The sequence below is a fragment of the Acomys minous genome (genome assembly GCF_964271855.1).
Source record: "Acomys minous genome assembly, chromosome: 4".
In the NCBI taxonomy this organism is placed as follows: Eukaryota; Metazoa; Chordata; class Mammalia; order Rodentia; family Muridae; genus Acomys; species Acomys minous.
This window is the reverse complement of record NC_140486.1, coordinates 45492197-45510907: the sequence shown is the minus strand read 5'-3', so window position 1 is coordinate 45510907 and position 18711 is coordinate 45492197. Positions and strand designations below refer to the sequence as shown.

Below are 18711 nucleotides of genomic sequence, written 5' to 3'. Positions count from 1 at the left end.
GGCCGGTTTTAGGATGCCTTCTGGGACAGTCTTTTGGGAGGTGCTTTTTTTTTTTTTTACTGTGTTAGCATATTTAAGGCCCAACAGAAATATCAATCAAACATTCAAATGACCCTTATTCAGTCTCTGAAAGAAGATACAAGTCAGTTATTTTTTGTTGTCAAAAATGCTTAGAGTGTCTTCACGCATTCCCATCTCCAGCCTTATGTAGAACTCTTATATTCCTTTCACTCACTATCGTAAGCAGCATGGCAGGCTCTCATGGATGGAGTTGGGTGACACAGAATTCTTATGAGGCCAACCCTGAAGTAGAAACTTATCTGTAAGTAAAGTTGAGCAACGGATTTTTACTTTAATCTGTTACAGAGATACTTGATGTTGCCTAGAATTTTAAACAGTGGGGTACTAAGACAACGCCTTCAGAACTGGGCCTGGAACCTTTACCAGTGAGGTTCAGAAGGGAAATAAGGCTAATTTGCTGCCTATGAGGACCTGCTCCACTTTTCCAACAGGATTGTTCACCAGAACAGCACCTAAGCTACAACCTAGGGCGAAAATGTTTGTAAAGCATCCAAGAAAGGAAGAAGTCACACTGATCTTCAACACACTCTCCACTTTTTGCCTTTCTCCCATGAGTTTTAAGTTCTTCCTGCCTGTGGGCGATGGTGACCACACAGCTCTAAGTCCCTGTTTGTATTCTATGTTAATTCTATGAAGATAAGTGGTACCTCCATTTTTTTCCCTCCACTTTCCTAGCTGTGCAAGGTGTTCTTCAGCTTTGAAAGGAGAATTAGCTCTACCCACCATTAAATTTTATCACTTTGGGTCTTTGCGTATTGTCTGTAGGAAAGTACTCAGACAGACATTTAATTGCAGAAACAAGTCAGTTAGTGCTCTCTACTTTGGGAACAATACTTCTGATTATGCCTTTGTGGGCTGTTTTACTCAACCTGTAACACTGACATGACTATCATTACAATAATTCTCAGATTATTGCTAAGGTAAGGCTTTCAAAAGGTTATGTAACTTGATTGAAGTCACACAGTGGATAGTAACCACTATGTCATTGGGTCTGCCTAACATGCTGTTAGAATATATCAACAGGTTTATGGCTAGTGTCATTGGAAGAAATACTATTAAACAAGAATGTCTTTGTTTCAATATGACTATGGTGTAAGATCAAAGCATTCATATGCCATTGGGTTATTTGATTTAATAGATTTCTCTACTGGAAGATAAATTGTATTCTATTTCCTCAACTTCAAAAATATTGGAGGGCCAATGCTATTTATTTTGTTTTTTAGAGTCCTACTCAATGACCTATAACTTTAGATAATCCACATCTGTAGTAGATTAAAATATTATAAAGTAATGAAGGAGTGTGGGAAGAGAAAACTAAGTGAAAAGAGAACATATTTATAATCAAGCATAATACAAAATTAAAACTGTGTCATGTACAATATTTATTAATACGTGTTTCAAGAAAGATTAAAAGCATATAGTATTATTATATTGTTATCGGCACAAAATTAAATTTTGTTTGTAATACACTAAGAGATGAAGGTACTCTAGCCCAGAAAATTTCATCAGGAATCATTTATGGTTGGCTAACTTAGAAATCAATGCAGATTGTTCATGATCAATGCAGCTTTTAAACCAGTCGAACATGCTGACTAAGGTTGTCTGTAATGGACGCACTCTGCTGCACTCAGATGTGACCTGAGCACAAGCTACGAGAGTCCTCCGCATCCCCAAAGGAAGCACATTAAATCATAAAATACATAGACATGTTCAGGAGGGGGGCGGGAGGCCTGTCTCGGGGGATTCTAATCTAGCTCATTATACTTTGCAACACAGATCTAGAAGTTTTGTATTTGGTACCAAAATATGTGTTTCATTGTCACTTTCCAAATCCTCATTCCATGTATCTGCTCCCCCATTTTTATAACCTTTTCTGAGTGTTACTGCTAATTAGAGCACCCCAGTTTTAGAGTGTGCCACTTGTGATATTCAATGAGTATGAATCACTTTCTCCTGTTTCACTGAGATGATGTGGCAGGAAGCATTCTGTAATCCACAGGACATTTTGCAGTGTAATGTACAAGCTATAATTGACTCTGTACATTCAAGTCTGCAATAAATACTTACTGATCATCTAAGCCATCACCACTATGATGGTAATTTCAGAGGATGTGAGGGGAAGGAAAGACATCCTGTTAGTGAAGACCTGACACTGAGGGATGATGCAGTCATAAACAATGTGTCTGAGTGAAACAGAAGAAACAACCCTAAGGATTTTACACTAGGAAGTGGCTGTCCTAGATGCTAAGCAGGTGTTTGCTAGAATAAGGAAAGAAGGGCATACTCCCACAAGGGATGCTAGAGTAAGGACAAGACATGTACAGAGAGTGGGAAACAGTTCAGAGTGCATCATAAGCAGGATGCAAGAAGAGGATCCAGGAAGGTAGAACCAGTAAGATTGCAGAGGGCCTCCAATTAAATGCTATAGAAATTAGACATCTATTGTCCCTGATGACAGTATGAAGGGTTAGAAGTAGCGGAAATAACTGAATAGAAATCCTATGGAGTTGGGATCCAAAGGGACTAAACATAGTAAAGTTTTAAAAATCTTCAGGTGGCATTTGGATTTAGCCAGAGAGTTAGGACGTTAGTTAAGGGTACACCATGATGGTGCTTTCAAGGGAAGGGAAATAGAATACAGTGGTACAAAAGGTTAAGTGGGGGAGGTAATAGAACAAGAAGGTTTAAATTGGCATAGGAGGTAGGGAAGGGAATACAGAGATAACACTAAAGACCTTTATTTTAAAAAGTCATATGAAAACCTATTAGTATAGGAGCTTTCATCTATCTATCTATCTATCTATCTATCTATCTATCTATCTTCATCATCATCATCATCTATCTATTATCTGTCTATCATCAGTCATCCATCTGATCTCTCCATCCTCATAAATATATGAAAAGAGTTAAAATGAACTTACCCTATAATGGAGAAACAGCACCCTTATTGGATAACCACATCCCAATAAATAAAATTTTCAGTACCAGAATGAGTTACTCTGAAATATAACTATTGCGAATGCTATTGGTTTACCTAAGAACTTGAAGATAAAAGCCTACTGCTGAAAACACAACATAATTGAATCAGAGATCATTTAGAAATCAAACTGGTATTCACCTAGAAGCCTCATCCTCATTGGCTAGCTTTCATGTACTAGAAGGTATTATGTATATTTCCAGAGGAGAAAAGTAATCATCAATCTTAATCAGTTGTGGACCTTCTGAGCTATAATAATGGCTGGCCTGGAAAGACATGCCTACTGATGCAATAGTGGGAAGAACATTATGGGAGTACCCAATCATTTTGTGACTGAATTTAAGGCCCACTCCGCAAAATGAGACCCATACTTGGCACCATTATTTTTCCAAGAATCTGGCTAGACAGGTCATGGGCACTAGCAGAGAATGTACCACTATTATCCTGCTAAGTGAACATAATATTAAACCGATTACTATTGACTTATTGTTATATCAGAGACTAATGCATCTCTCAATTCTTATCAGAGAAGCTTCTGTATACAAGCAGATGGTGATTAACAAAAAAATCCCACATCTTGTCAAGGCACAGAGAGGAAGAGGCTGCAGAATATTCAGCCCTGAAGGGGGCATCACATCCACTCTTCCCTACCCTCAGGGATCATTGTGGAAGACAGGGAAGAGAGACTAAAACCCAGAGGCAGTAGGTGACTGAAAGGATACAGTGTTTTCTGTAATGCAGAATGGCAGCTGCGCGCATGAACTCATGGATGTGACGGCATGAACAAGACCTGTGCAAGTTTAATCCAGTTAAACTTCCCAACATGGAAAGGGGAGGTGAGCACAGAGTCCCAACCAATCAGAGAAGCTATAGGCATATAGCAACAATAGCTGCTATGCAAAGGAGAGCTAGTTTTCAAGAACTTATCCTCTGGTAAGGCCACATACCCGAGAATTAGAGCAGCACAAATTAGACTAGATGGGTTTTTACAAAGGAGAGCATAAAGCTTGATGTGTGAGGACAGGAGGGGTTAAATGTGATCTGAACACACTCTGCTAAGGGCCTGGAGAGTGGAGAGCTGGCTCAGTAGTTAAAAATACTTATTTTTTTCTTCATTAATTTATTAATTTTACATCGCAGTCGCAAGCCTACTACCTCCTCTCCTCCCAATCTCACCCTCTCACCCACTTCTCCCAGCGCCCCCCCATCCCTGGATACCAACCCACTCTGGCACATCAAGTGGCATCAGGTCTAAGTGCCTCCTCTTTCACTGAGGCAAGACAAGGCAGCCCTGCTAGGAAAATGGGTTTCAGAGGGAGGCAACAGAGTCAAAGACAGAGGCAGCCTGTGTGCCAGTTGGTAGGGGACCCACTTGAGGACCAATCAGCCCATCACCTTCATATATGTACAGGGGGCCTAGGATCATGTTCTTTGGTTGGTGGTTTAGTCGCTATAGTCCCCCATGGGCCCAGGTTAGTTGGCTATATAGGTCTTCTTGTGGTGTCCTTGACTCGTCTAGCTCACTTAATCCTTCCCCTAGCTCTTCCACAAGACTCTTCTACCTATTGTTTGGCTATAGGTTTCTGTGTCTGTTTCCATGAGCTGTGGGATGAAGCCTCTCAGATGACAGTTATACTAGGTCCCTGTAAGCAAGGATAGCAGAGTATCATTTATAGCATCAGGAATTGGATCTCCCCAATGGGGCGGGTCTCACCAGGACATGGTAAGCTGCCTAGCATCCATCTGCAGGACAGCTCACAGACTCACCACTCCAGTCCCAAGGAGTCTGATACTGTCTCTGTGGGCAACAGGCATGCACATAGTGAAAATACATAATGTGGGCAAACTACTCATACGTATAAAACAAAATAAATAAACTAAACCACTGCATCATACAAAATTCTCAAAAATCCCAATAAAAAGCATTTAAGAAGAAATATTTTAATCTATATATGTAGATTTGAAGAGTATTACTGGGGATTTTAAACCCAGAACCTCATCCATGCCAAGCAATCTTTCACTATATTCCTAACCTTGTTTGTTTGTTTTAATTTTTTTTATTTTGATAAAAGGCTGGCTTGAACTAGTGATTCTTCTCATCACAGCCTCCCAAATGCTGGAATTAAGGCATACATGGCATAATTTATGGTTTGCTTGTTCTTTCTCTTTGTTACTTGCAATATTGTACATGCAATATAGATGCTCAGAAATTCTTGCACAGTGTTGTCTTGATGCTGTGAACTGGGAATCATCAATGAAGTTCTTTCATTTTTAACAGCATGGAAATCACCATTTTGAGTATCACTCTATGAAGAAAATCTATCTTGAGACTTTCTTTAGCTACTGGATGCTTAGCAGTTAGCACACCAGAAAGCTTATCTTTTGGGATCTTCAAAACACTAGTTTGAATTTCAGGTATTTTTAGGGTTCATGCAGGTGGGAGTGAGCAACCTCAAAAGCACTGTTAAGTATCAGTTTCCATTTTTATTCAATTTGTGATTGTTTCTGTTGCCTGTACTTCATTTATTGACCTATTCTGTGCCAGTGTGTTTTCAATTAGTTTTTACACCAATGCTGGGAGAAAGGTTTTTATCACATTTAAACATGTAGATGGCGCATATAGGCAGTAGTAGTCTGTTCAAGTACAAAGGGCGCAAGTCAGAAGAACTGCTGTCCTCAGGATTTGCTCCCAAAGCACATTAGTAAGTGGTCAGTATACAAAGTTCAGAGACAGATGCCTAGGAATGATATAGCGCAGTAGATGGATGCTTTGACCCTGGCTAGGGTAGCATGTAGATTCTGAAGGACCCTGGGGAGGGTTCAGAGAGAAGTAGGAAGAAGAAGGAAGAAAAGGAATAAAAGAGAAAAACAGAGAAACAAGTTTAAAAGAATAATGTGAATAGTTTCAGTAAGCATAAGGAATGTATCTGAATGAAATGGAATGTGAATGACAGAACCACAGGAATGTTCTGGTAGGGAACAAAAGAGACCTTCACCCTTGTGCTGCATTGTATCGTTGGTGTAGAACTCTGTGTGCACTTGCAGTAGGGCTGTTTCTGTGCATTTCAGCCTCACTTATCCCTAGGCTATTTCTGGACCTGTTAACAAATTCACAATCTTCACCCACTGATTTTTTTTTCTGGATAGAACCAGCTTAACTGACTTCTAGCTTTCTGAATATTTATTATTGACTTTTAAATTCTGTATCAAAGAAAGAATAACTTAACTATTCAAAAGCCTATGTTTCTGATTGATTCTAGGTCTGAGATTCACATCTCCAGTAAAACCACTTTCTCTGGCCTATAAGATATGTTTTAAAGTACTATAAAGGTTGACTTCAGAGTTGCGTATGAAGGATGGAATGCTTTGCATAATTTGATACAAACAGAATGATTAAAAGGCCGCTCATCGATTATGTCATCATTCTGTTGTCTTTTTCTTAATTGGCTCTCTTTGGGTTAGCTGTTCCAGGGGATGGGACTGCAGTAGTGTATAGAGTGAATATCAGGATGCTGTGGAATATGGAAATTGTTTTTATATTGTAGGGGGAATCTAATTACCTTTATTGATCATTCATTTGGTCTTTCCTCTCTTTTGTTGTGAATCTTATTTGGCTATATAATTGGCATCATTAGAACACCACCCCCGGATGGCCTGTGGTTTGGTGGTCACTGACAACCTTGATGCGAATCAAGGACAGCATAGCCAACCACACTCTCCATACATCTGAGTGGCTACCCTCTGCAGTTAACTCACTTCCCCCTGCAAATGCCATTGGAGCTATACTATTTTCCATGCAAGTCCTATGTTTGACTCTATCTACTCAACTATTCCACAGAATGGACGTGAAGTACTTGTGATGAGGATGGTAGGAGGAGCCAAAAACCAAAGTTCAGATGGTATTCCTAAAAAGTTTGTACACTGGAGCCCTAACATTCACTGTCTCAGGATATGACTTTATTTGCAGATGACCTTTGAAAAAAATAAGTTAAAATGAGGTATCTGGGTAAGCTCTAATTTAAGTGGACTGGAGTCTTTCTAAGAAGACATTTGAACACAAAGAAATCATTGATTCATGCACACTGAAGGCAATCCCTGTATAGAGAAAGCAAGGAAGAGACTTTCTGAATGCCAGGTAGAAATCTCAGAAGAAGACAACCTTTCCGAGTGCAAAAACCACTCTTGTTTAAAGTATATGGTCTACGGTGTTTGCCTATTGCAACTAAGAGATGAATAAAGAGTCAGGGTAGCTCTGAGAACAATAGGGTTTGTTGTGAACTAACCAGACACCCAAAGAAGCTGCTATCATCATCATCATCATCATCATCATCATTGTAATCATCTACAGTAACAGTAGGTGATAATTGTACAGACTTCTGTAGTACCCGTGTCCCCCTTTATAATTAGTCACTGGATGTACGTGTTGTGATTTACACTGAAGCAGCTCAGCAGTGTTCCTAAATCACTGATTATTTTCTGCTGTATTCTTGCTTAGAGTAGAACCCTAAGGCAAGATGAAGCCACAGTGGCTTCTGCAGTTCTGGCTGCTGTGCTAGAAGAACCTGCCAGTGGAGACAGTATTCCTGTTGGCTTTGCAGGGCCTGAATCAGTGCCAGCCTACAGAGACCCTTTACTCTGAAGTGTATACATTGGTTCCTCAATTTTCTTCTTGACTTGGGCTAGGACAGCTTATTCTGGGATTGCTGGTGAGTGCAAGGCCAGCTGTTAGCGTTGATGAAGCTCTCCTTCTAACACCACTGCTACACAGGACATCCCATCTGAGGTCGGTGTCTCTCTTTTGGGAATGTCTTTGATGTGTTGCAAACAAACCATTCAATTCACACTATATTTTAAAAATACTGCAACGCTAAGTTAAGGACAGAGGGTTATTTTTTATATTAACTTATTTGTGTATCATTCATATCTATCTATATATCTATCTATGTATCTACACACACACACACACACACACACACACACACACACACACACACACACACTATTTTTAACATGCCAGAACCAAAGAAAGCTTTTCTGCTCTCTGATCCTATTTGGACAAATAATTCTAATATCCTGAAATTGTTTGTGACTTCTTAGTAAGCTCAGCATCCTTTATCGGAATACCTGGGATCAGAAACATATTTGGACTTTGGATTTGGTGTAAGAATGAGAGATACAATATTTAAATGTACATAATGAGCTATTTCAGGGCTGGGACACAAGCCTAAATGCAAAATTCACTTTCATATATATACATGCTACCGTAGCCTGGAGACAATTTCATACTGTATTTTAAATAATTTTTATATGGATTACATTTTCATATTAAGGAAATTTCTACTTGTGATATTATGTCAGCATTCTAAATGTTTTATAAATTTTAACATCTTAGGTCTCAGATTGTTAGGTGATGGATCATCAATCTTTGTTTTCAGAAAAACTCTTAGGTCTTTCCTCTTCCTCCCTCCTTCCTAATCATTTGTGAGTTTTCCTTAAATGGTCTAGTGTATATTTTTTAAATGAAGCAACTAAGACTTTGAGTTTAAATTTCCCCCCAAATTTACAGTTTGTGAATAATGCAAGGGGACCTCATTTCTAATTCAAAGCCCACCAGTTTAAGTTTAGATAGGCATCTCTAGGCCCTCAATATACCAACGCTGAATCGACTGGATTAAATAGCCTTTCTGTTATAGAGATTTAACACAGGGTAAGGTTGCTCATGCAGTAGACCTTGTCATGAATGTTGCTGCGACTGCAGCTGCAACCAACTTCTTTCCCTAATTCATATCCAAGAACGTTGCAGAACAGAGCTTCAGGGGGATTCAAAGCCCACAAGTGTCATTAAGGATTAAGGTATATAGCTAATCCTGGCTGAGCTATGAAATAGCTTAAAAAGGTGATGTGTTGGATGCATTTGCAATACTAAGGAAAGAACATCCAAATGTTAACCGGAACGTAAATCATGCTGACAGATGGTCTGCCTGGCTTTGTCTCTTAAACAGCCTCATTCTATCTTACCAGCTAATTGTTGAGTATCTATTAGTGCAAAGATACAGTGGGCTTAGGTGGGAGCCAGGGCAGACTTCTAATATCTAAAAGGGAAGGTTAGCTTCCGCAGATGGAATTGTCTTTGGTCTGCTAGCCCAGAAAACAATTTTTCCCTTATATCTTAGCAGCCCACTCCATCAATACACTTAAATTCTACACTCACATTCTGCCTGGCAACCAGGATAGCTCGCAATCACAGCTTCACACAGCACTGGAAATGGCTACCGCCAACCTGTCAGGTAGGCATCCACTCTGAGGGTAGCTGCTGTCCCTTGACTTTATTTTTGTTGGCTCAGTGGGCTGATTCTAATTTGGGCCCAGCAAAATTTAGCTCGTCTGAGGCTGGTGGGCAGGTGTTGATTTCCATGACTGGGCTTTTTGGTTCTTGGGATATCTAGATTTTCCAGGCTGCCATTACCTTAGCAATGTGAAGTCTTGGCAAGTCCCTTCATATAATCATTTGATTGGCAGTGCCTTAAGAAGTGTGTGTGTGTGTGTGTGTGTGTGTGTGTGTGTGTGTATGTGTGTGTGTGTGTGTATGTGTGTGTGTATGTGTGTGTGTGTGTGTGTGTAAATTAATCTCACACAAAAATAGAAAAAGCAGATATCACTCAAAAATCAAGGGTGTGAGAAAGAACAGGAAAAATAATCATGGAAAAGAAATTAAACAGGGTGAGCAAAAGAGGACAGAGTATGACAGTTCCTTTCTTCTCCATGAGCACCCACTCAGTGCTGAGCTGTCATCACACATCTCACAGAATTCTTAAGACATAGAAACTGAGGTTTGCTTCATAGCTGCTTCATGGACTGCATGGATGAGAAGACAGAGCCAGATGTACACTGACTGTAAGTGACCTGGGAGCTAACGTAGGCTAATCAGACCCTGATGCTTGCCTCTGCCCTCTATGATGAGCTGTCACATTCTGCAATACATTTCACTTTGCCTTTTCTGAAAAAAAAAAAAAACAAGCTAATTAGTGCTGAGAGGAGGTGAAATGCTAGAAGCAATCAATACTTTCTCCTTTACTGCTGTGTTTAATGGACGGTTCTGTGCCAAACCGCCCAGAGCGCTTTATGTACTTTTAGACTACCCAAATTCTTAATTGATACATTCTACAGCTCCAAAGAGGAAGTTATCCACCCAGGATAACATCCTCTATCTGGAGACCCAAGGCTCTCTCCTATTTCCTGAGAGAGAGAGAGAGAGAGAGAGAGAGAGAGAGAGAGAGAGAGAGAGAGAGAGAGAGAGAGACAGAGAGAGACAGAGAGAGAGAGAGAGAGAGAGAGAGAGAGAGAGAGAGAGAGAGAGAAGAGAGAGGTGTGAGAAAGAGGGAGGGAGAATGAAAATGAATATAGTGGTTCAAGGTCAAGCCAATTGCTTATAAAACCCAAGAGGTATAATGTGGTGACACATTTCTGGCATGTTTTGAATGAAGTCTTCATGAGCTGTTAATATTTTAGTCTTCCAAGCCTTATAAGATTGGGAAGCTGGCCAAGACAATTTGTAATCATGACGACAAGAGTCCTGAGACTAGACAAAATTTGTGTTACTGTTTTGGGCTAAAATATTAGTCCTCAATCCCCTGAAGGTCTGGATACAGATGGCAGAATCAACCCCAAGGATATAACCTAGAGATTATGCATTGATTCAGCCAATGTGCAAAGCAGTAGCCTCTTCAAAAACCCACACATCAGCTTCATACTCAACAGACCCCCTTAAAAAAAAAAAGAGTGCTGGAAGAGATTAGGCACGTGGAGGAATGGGTAGCAGGAGGTGGGAAGATAGCCTTGTTTAGAGGAATTTATGTCTCTGTGGTTTAACAGAAGTCATGGAAACAGAAGAAGGGTGGGAGGAGCGTGGAAGGAACATTTGTATACAGGACAGTTTATTTTGGGTTTCTCTATGATGTCATTGTGAATGCTTAAAGCCTAATTTATGAAATAGGTTGATTTTTTTGTTGTAATTTTTCATTTTCTAATCTAACTATGGTTTGTTTAAGTAGAAGAAACATTTTTTTTTTAAATCACTTGTCCTAACAATTAAAATTAGGTATTAAAGTCTGGCTCATGACCGGCTTATCTGCTCCACAGTAGAGGACCTCTTTGAGCCAAACTCATTCCTATTTCCACGTGTAGTGGCAGGAGACCTAATTAGTTAATGAGAGTTAAAACTCCAAGTTGCAGCAGGGTGACAACAGCAGGGTGGTGTTCCTTTCTTTTCTGTTTTGTTCCTGTCTCTCTGTACTTCTCACTAGCCCTGGACAGCTCCAGCAAGTTGAAGTGCATTCTTCACATCACCAGGCCATGGTCCCCCTTACTTCACTGCTGTAGGTTGGCCTTTTTAGGGAGTACTATAGAGTATGTTATTTCCCAGTGCCATTGCAGGTGGCCCACTACTGAAGCCAGTGGTGGCAATTCTGTGTCTGACCCTGGGGTTAGGTACAGGTAAGGCTAGACCATTTGGGGTTTGCAGGAAGCTCTGAGAGAGTAGGCCCTTTGAAAGGTGGAAACAGTAATGGTATTTAATAGGTTTTATGTTAATATGACGTGAGTTACTTCTTGCAAATGCCTGGCATCTACAAGCCTCCCAGTAACAGGTCTTTCCTTTTAAGTATGACCAACTTTTGATCCAATTGTACTGGGAAATATTCTGGAAGCACAATTCCAGATGCAGGCAGAGATGTACGGAAAGGGATTTATAAAAAAAATCAAGTATCACCTCTAATTGGAACCATAAATTATTGAAGATTACAGGAATGGTAACAATGAAGTGTCTACCCCAAACAATGGTCTAAAGCCACTGAAAATTACCTGGAATGATTTTTATTTTGTGAGCATGAAAGCTGTTTGATATATGTTATATCATAAGGAATATGATGCTAGCCAAAGATAGTGTTAGCCACAACTACAGATATTAATGCTGTTGTATAGCATCGGGCAGAATAGCCAGCCACAACCACGGAAAGGTATTTTTATAAAAATACAGACCTTTGATATAATACACATCTGGCTTTATTTTCTAATCCAGAAAATACACACAATAGAAAATTATTTCTAATTTTGTTGCTAGAAAAGCTAATGGAAGTCTTATAGAAAAACATTTTGTTTTCTCGGTTCAGGGACTCTAACTCAGGCTGGTCTGGCCTTGAAGTGACAGACACATCTCCTGCTTTGGCTTCTTGTGTGCTGGGTTTGTCTCTATAGACTCATGAAGAAGAATATTTGACTAATCTCATAGACCTGTTTCAGTGTAATGAACTAGGCAATCAGGGTTAATAGTCATAATCTCAACACAACCTATTTCAGGCCAAATCCAACATAGGATTCTGCTTGTTTCATAGTGCTGGAGATTGAACACGGGGTTTTGTGGAGCTAGGTAAGCACTCTACCACTGAGCTATACTCCCATGAGGCTTATAAATCTTGAAAAGCTGGCTTCTGTTTCATTTGTTTAATAAGCACATAAAGTGTTCCCCTGCACATCCATTGCTTTGAATAACCTTTAAGCCCCTAAACATGTACATTATTAAACTCACATGCTAAAGATCATTCAGTGCCTATTTATCAAGGGTTTCCCTGGTGCCAGCTGCCTTGCTTGTTCCATCACAGGAACCATCTCTTGGAATTTAGAGTGTGACAAATCATCCCAAATCAAAGAAAAGGGAAGTGGAAAGTGTTTGGTTGTCTCTCTGGACAGGGGTGAGAGATGAGGCTTCTGTCTCCAACATCCCATGTCACTCTGTCCTGCGAACAGCAGCTGAGTCAAATGTTTTGGGATGGATGCTCACTCACTCCCATCAGTCATGTTCATCAGTCCTTCCTCCTTGATACCTATCACTCTGATGAAAAACATAGCCTCAAGGTAAGTCTTCTTACCCACTGCCTCCAGTCACATTACTGTCTCTATACCTTTACCCGTAAGGAAACTTTGGAGCTACTCATACTCATGGAAGAAGGTCAGGTTGTGCTAGTTAATTTTAACCATCAACTTGACCACCAAGAGTCATCTTGGAACAAAGTGTTAATGAATAATTATCCAGGTCAGGTTGGCGTGTGGATGGTTGTCTTGACTGTTAACTGAGGTAAGAAGACCTAGTCCATTGTGGGTGGCACCATTCCTTAAGCAGACAGTCCTAAACACTGTGAGGGGGGGAACAGGTGACAGGAAGCAGCAAGGATCCATGAATGCTTCCCATTTGAATGTGAATGTGACAATTTTAGCTCTTTTGGCTACTCCCACACAGTAGGCTGAACCGTGAGCCACATAAGCCCTCTCCTCTCCTAAGTTTCTTTTGGGTCAGAGTATTTTACCCCCCAGTAACAGAAATGAAACTAGGAACCAGCTATACCATTTTATAGGCTAACTTCTAGTAATTTAATCATGTAAGTGGTTTAGTACTTAATTTTTTGTCTGCTGCACTGACGTCATTTAATAGGTGAGTACACTGTCATCTTATCCACAGAAGTGGAAATTCTTGACTTTGTTCACAATAGTAACATTCTAGTTGTATTTTGTTAGTAAGGTTGTTTGCTGTATGTGGTAAAATATTTGCTGTAACATTACTCTTGAGCAAAATAAGTTCGTGGTGGGAGGAAGATTTGTTTTTGACCAGTTTCTGTTATTTTACTCCATCTCTATGGGGAAGGCAGCGTAGCAGCAGCGTGGCATTTGGGAAGCTGACCCAGAAAGGAAACTTGCTGATGGGTTTCCTTTTTCTCCCTCCATTGCATCCGGGGCTCCCATCTATTAGCTACTACTGCATATGATGCTTTATTCCCTCCGCTAAGCCACTCTGGGAATGCCTTCATAGATTCACCCCGAAGAGCATCTGAGTAATCTCATAGGAAGCGTGCTTCAATGTAATCAAGCCAACACTCTTTTGAAAGAAGGAGGTAACTACTGCAAAGCATTATATAGGATAATGTATGGTTGGCAGAGCCCTTTCAGGACGTCCAAAGAGCTGAGAGAGGCTCCATTTTATCACTTTTCCTAGTGTGTCTCACAGCATTTGGAGAGTTTCTACAGGGCACGAGGAAACACAATGCCAATAGTCTGCAAGGGGAATTGACAAGGCAGGAGAACGCTGTTTTGTTTCTTAGGAACTGTCAGGTGTGTCTTTCTTAAGCCATTTTTTAAAGGTAGTTTTGAATAACTGTGTTTGTACTCATCAGCTGAGATAAGGAAGTGTTGGTTGGATGGCACAAATGGCGCTGCTGACACTAGGTGGTGGAACAGCATGAGAGGAGCGACAAGCACCACAGTACAGCTACAGCCCCTGTTGCGGCCGTTTTCGTGATGTGGAGATAGATTGATAACACGTGGCTTTGAATGGCTGCCAGAGATGGGCAGGAATATTTTCCTGAGAGCGGTTGTAAATACATGAGAAAGCAGTATAAGTTAAAAAAAAAAAACAAACCAGAAATACTAACTACACCAATGCAAAAAGGCACAGTGGCATTAAAAGATAATATTCTTATAGCATCTTTCTGTTGCTGGACATAACCAGCCATTCACAGCCATTTTCAGGTGAAAATTTCAACTTTCACCTGCACAAATCTGCCAAATGTAGCCTATTTGTAGCATTTTAAGCTGTAGTTATGGTAATGGTTTTTGTTATCATAGAATAAATAGATCAAGATAAAAAATTTTAAAGGGAAGTGAGTAGTGATAATTTATTAAAATTATAAGAGGATCCACCAATTCTTTTTGGGTAATTTCACTGTATCTTAATGACTTCCCTGATGTTTTAAAATTTTATAGAAAGGATCCTACTCCTGCCTTTGAAAACCAGGGGTTGATGTTCACCTTCTTTATAATTATGGCCTCCTCATAGTGATGAGCTGGAAGTTCATATGTTGACATTGATCTACGTGGGGAGGCAATACAGAAACTTCAGTCTCCCAAAGTACTTTTGCTCCTTGTAGCCATCACATTATAAGCACCAATAACAGAGATAACAGTAGTATCTATATTTATGGAGCCTACAAGGTACCTGGCACTGTGTCAGAGAAAAGTCCAAGGATTAGTGTACACATTCTTGTTATCTTGTTTTGTCACTATCTTTTGAGGTAGTTGTCATTATCATTTCTGCCCTTTGCAGACAGGAAGCTGATAGTTGAGCAGGTCATTTAATTTAGGAGCTCACAGCCGTTAAGAGTGGATTTGATGTCAAAATCTCATATTAGACTGTAAGCTTTCCATCCTAAGAAACACATGAAAGAATAAAATGATCTTGATAAGTCTTTCTCATTTCCATTTCCTTTGGAGCAAAAGGGATTTGTTAATTAACAGATTTGTTAACTCATGCTGGACACTTGTATAGCTATTAGGCAGTTCCATGGTATTTCTATGGGGTGGAAGTACTGTGTTGTTTGCTCAGTTTCTATTTGGTGAGCCAGGGACATGGATTCTTTGGAATATCAGGGATGTTCAGTTGAAGCGAATTGAGATAAAGGATCGCTGTCTCGGGAGTAATGAAAGCTCCAGCAAGGGCAATTTCTCACACAATGAGGTTTTAGGCTGTCTCTCCTGCTGTTCTTGTTGTAGTCTGCATGCTTGGTAAAGAACCTTATGGTATGTGCCGTGTTCTCTCGTGGGAAAGGATGGCCAGGCATGCCAGCAATAGAACTCTGTGAAAGCCTGGGACCCAAATTTGGAGCATGACCTGCATTCATATCTGTCTTTGCTACCGAGCAGACAGGATGTTAACTTGTTTATGGAAAAGCAGGGGGGTGTGGATGGGAAGGGTGGTACATGAAGGACTATAGGAGAAAGGAATCTTGTCTGTTTTCCTCTCTTGGTTATTCAGCCGCCCCTCTGCATTCATTGGCACTGCAACTGCAGTTTCAACCAGCAATAGCTTAAGAACATTTGTAAGCTGCATCTTTACTGAACAGGTGCAGGCATTGTTCTCGCCATCATGTCCTAACCTAAATTGTTAAACTTACAATGCACCAGGTGTTACCGGTAACCCGGCGATGACTCAGAGTGCACAAGGCTGTGTCTACTCTCCCTTATAAAGGATTTGAGCATCCACGGATTTTCATGGCTGGAGTGGGGAATGTTGAGGCTGGAACTGAAACATGGTGTTCACTGTGACTTGTACTTTACATAAAAATAGAAACCTTATCATTTTGTTTGAAAATAGGCATTGTATTATGTCAGTTAAAAACTGGGTTTTCTAGTTATTTTATTATTGGTCTATTCATTCAGCATGTGTGCCGCAGCCTGTGGGTGGTGGTCAGAGGACAATTTTGTGGAGCTGATTCTTTCCTTCCACCTTTATGTGGGTTCTGAGGACCAACTCAGATTACTAGGCTTGTGTGAAAGCACTTTTTCCTCCTGAACCATCTTGCTGTCCTCATGAACTCTTTTTTGTTTTTGTTTGTTTGTTGTTGTTGTTTTGTTTTTTGAGACACTGTTTCTCTGTGTAGCCCTGGCTGTCCTGGACTCATTTTGTAGATCAGGCTAACCTTGAACTCACAGAGATCTACCTGCCTTTGCCTCCTGAGTGCAGGGATTAAAGGCATGTGACACCATGCCCAACTGAACTCTTTTTTATATACCTGTAGAAGCACCAGTGTGCACATGAAAACAGGAAGTGCTGTTGACTCTTAAGTATTTCATGCCAAAGGCCTGGTAGATAGGCTAATGACATCACAATTTTGTCTATGTTCATGCCTTCGTCTCACCTTCTTGCCTGACTGCTGCCTTTTCACTCAGATAAGACCTATAAAATAGTGAAAATTGTTCAATGATACATTTTCTCTAGATATCATAGCAACCTTGGATGGTCATTGAAAGTTCAACTTTTGCTGTTTATTAGTCATTGCTCTGTGTTTTGGGTTGCCCTTCTGAGTTTCTGATGGACTGCGACATTTTTAAGTCACAAAGTGTCTCCACAGGATGAACAGCCACGATGGGAAGGCCCAGGCTCTGAAGAGCATGATGCTCTCTAGCACCAGGTGATGGATAGTGAAGGGTAAGTATTACACTGAAGCATCTTCTCCTCAGCTCCACTGTTGGCCACCATCACTAAGCAGATCTGAGTGTGTATAAGTCAAAAACCTACCCTATTTTCCTACTTCTTTTGTCTTTGAAGCTATTTCTTTAGTTACTCTGAATATATTTATTTGCCTGTGCTGAAGAGTCCTTTATTTTCCCCATTTGTTTTTAAAATATGAATATCATTGTTTATGCAAAGCATAAATGGCATGTCATTGATTCTAGGACTTTAAACTGGGGAGTGACCCAAAGGGTAGAAAATGGTCATTTTTTAAAAGAGTTCATTCATCCCAAATATAACAATTCTAATGAGAGCCAAAATAGCATCTGTGAGTGTGTCCTAGTTAGCTTGATCATCAACCTGACAGGGCCAGTGTCATCTGGGAGGAAAGCTGACGTACGGCATTTCCCAGGTCAGATTGGCCCGTGGGGACTTGTCTTGATTATTAATGATGCACGAGGACACAGTGCGTTGTGCGTGGTGGCATCCCTAGAAGGCAGTCTCAGTGTGTCTGAGAAAGCCAGCTGAGCCTGAGCTTGAGGGCTGGAAACCAGTGTTCCTCCATGGCTTCTGGTTCAAGTCCCTGCTTGAGTTTCCACTCTGACTCAGCACAGCAATGGACCATAATCCTGACTTTAGCATAAATCCTTTCCTCCCCTGAGTTGATTCAGTCAGAATGTTTTATCATGACAAAGGAGCTGAAAGAGAACATACTGGGAAGTGCCAAGCTTTTAATGCACTTTAGCACACAGGCACATAAACAAACACATAGATATGTAGACACATATTCAAACATGTATGCATATAGGCACATACCTACACACATATACACATACATATATATGCATAGATATACACATAGACACATACATACCAGCACACACACACACATAGGTACATATACACATACATATGGGCAAATACACATAGATACATGCATGAACACACACAGATACACACATATACACATATAGATACATATATGCATAGACACACACATAGACACATATATGTACACACATAGCAATATACACATGTATATAAAAATATACATATGGGCATGCACACATATGTATACACATATACACATGGACACACACATGGATTCACATAATATACATATATACATACACACATAGGCACATACATACACATGTACACATATAGATACACACATATATTCAGGCACACACATACATATACAAGCACACACATTTCTCATAGAAGTTCTGTAAGTACGATGTAAAGTTTCTACATGAGAGATTCAAGACCAGAAAGGTAAGATAGCTGGACAATGCCTATAAATGGCAGATAAGGAAGACAGACCTCTGCTATTTATTTGAAATTGCTAAGTCTGTGCTGTAAGTATATTGTTTAGTCAAATCAGGTATACAGTTAGCCCAAATGGTGCCATATGTCTGTAGTTTCAGGCCATGGGATGCTGAGACAGGAGAACTGTCATGAGTTTTCTTACTTAGAAATATGGTACCTCAAGAACACCAAAGTTACTGCTGTAACTGTGCATTCATGCAGGATTTCCTTGGTCATTGTGTAGTAGTAGGCTTGCGTACATATAGACTCAATTGTGTTGTTACTGAAA

At 40.2% G+C, this 18711-nt stretch overlaps 1 protein-coding gene across 2 annotated transcripts in view; it reads left to right on the top strand.

Annotated features, from left to right (window-relative positions):
- Positions 1–18711, top strand: part of KCTD16 (potassium channel tetramerization domain containing 16) — a 351666-nt gene that overhangs the window by 179481 nt on the left and 153474 nt on the right. The window lies entirely within an intron of this gene.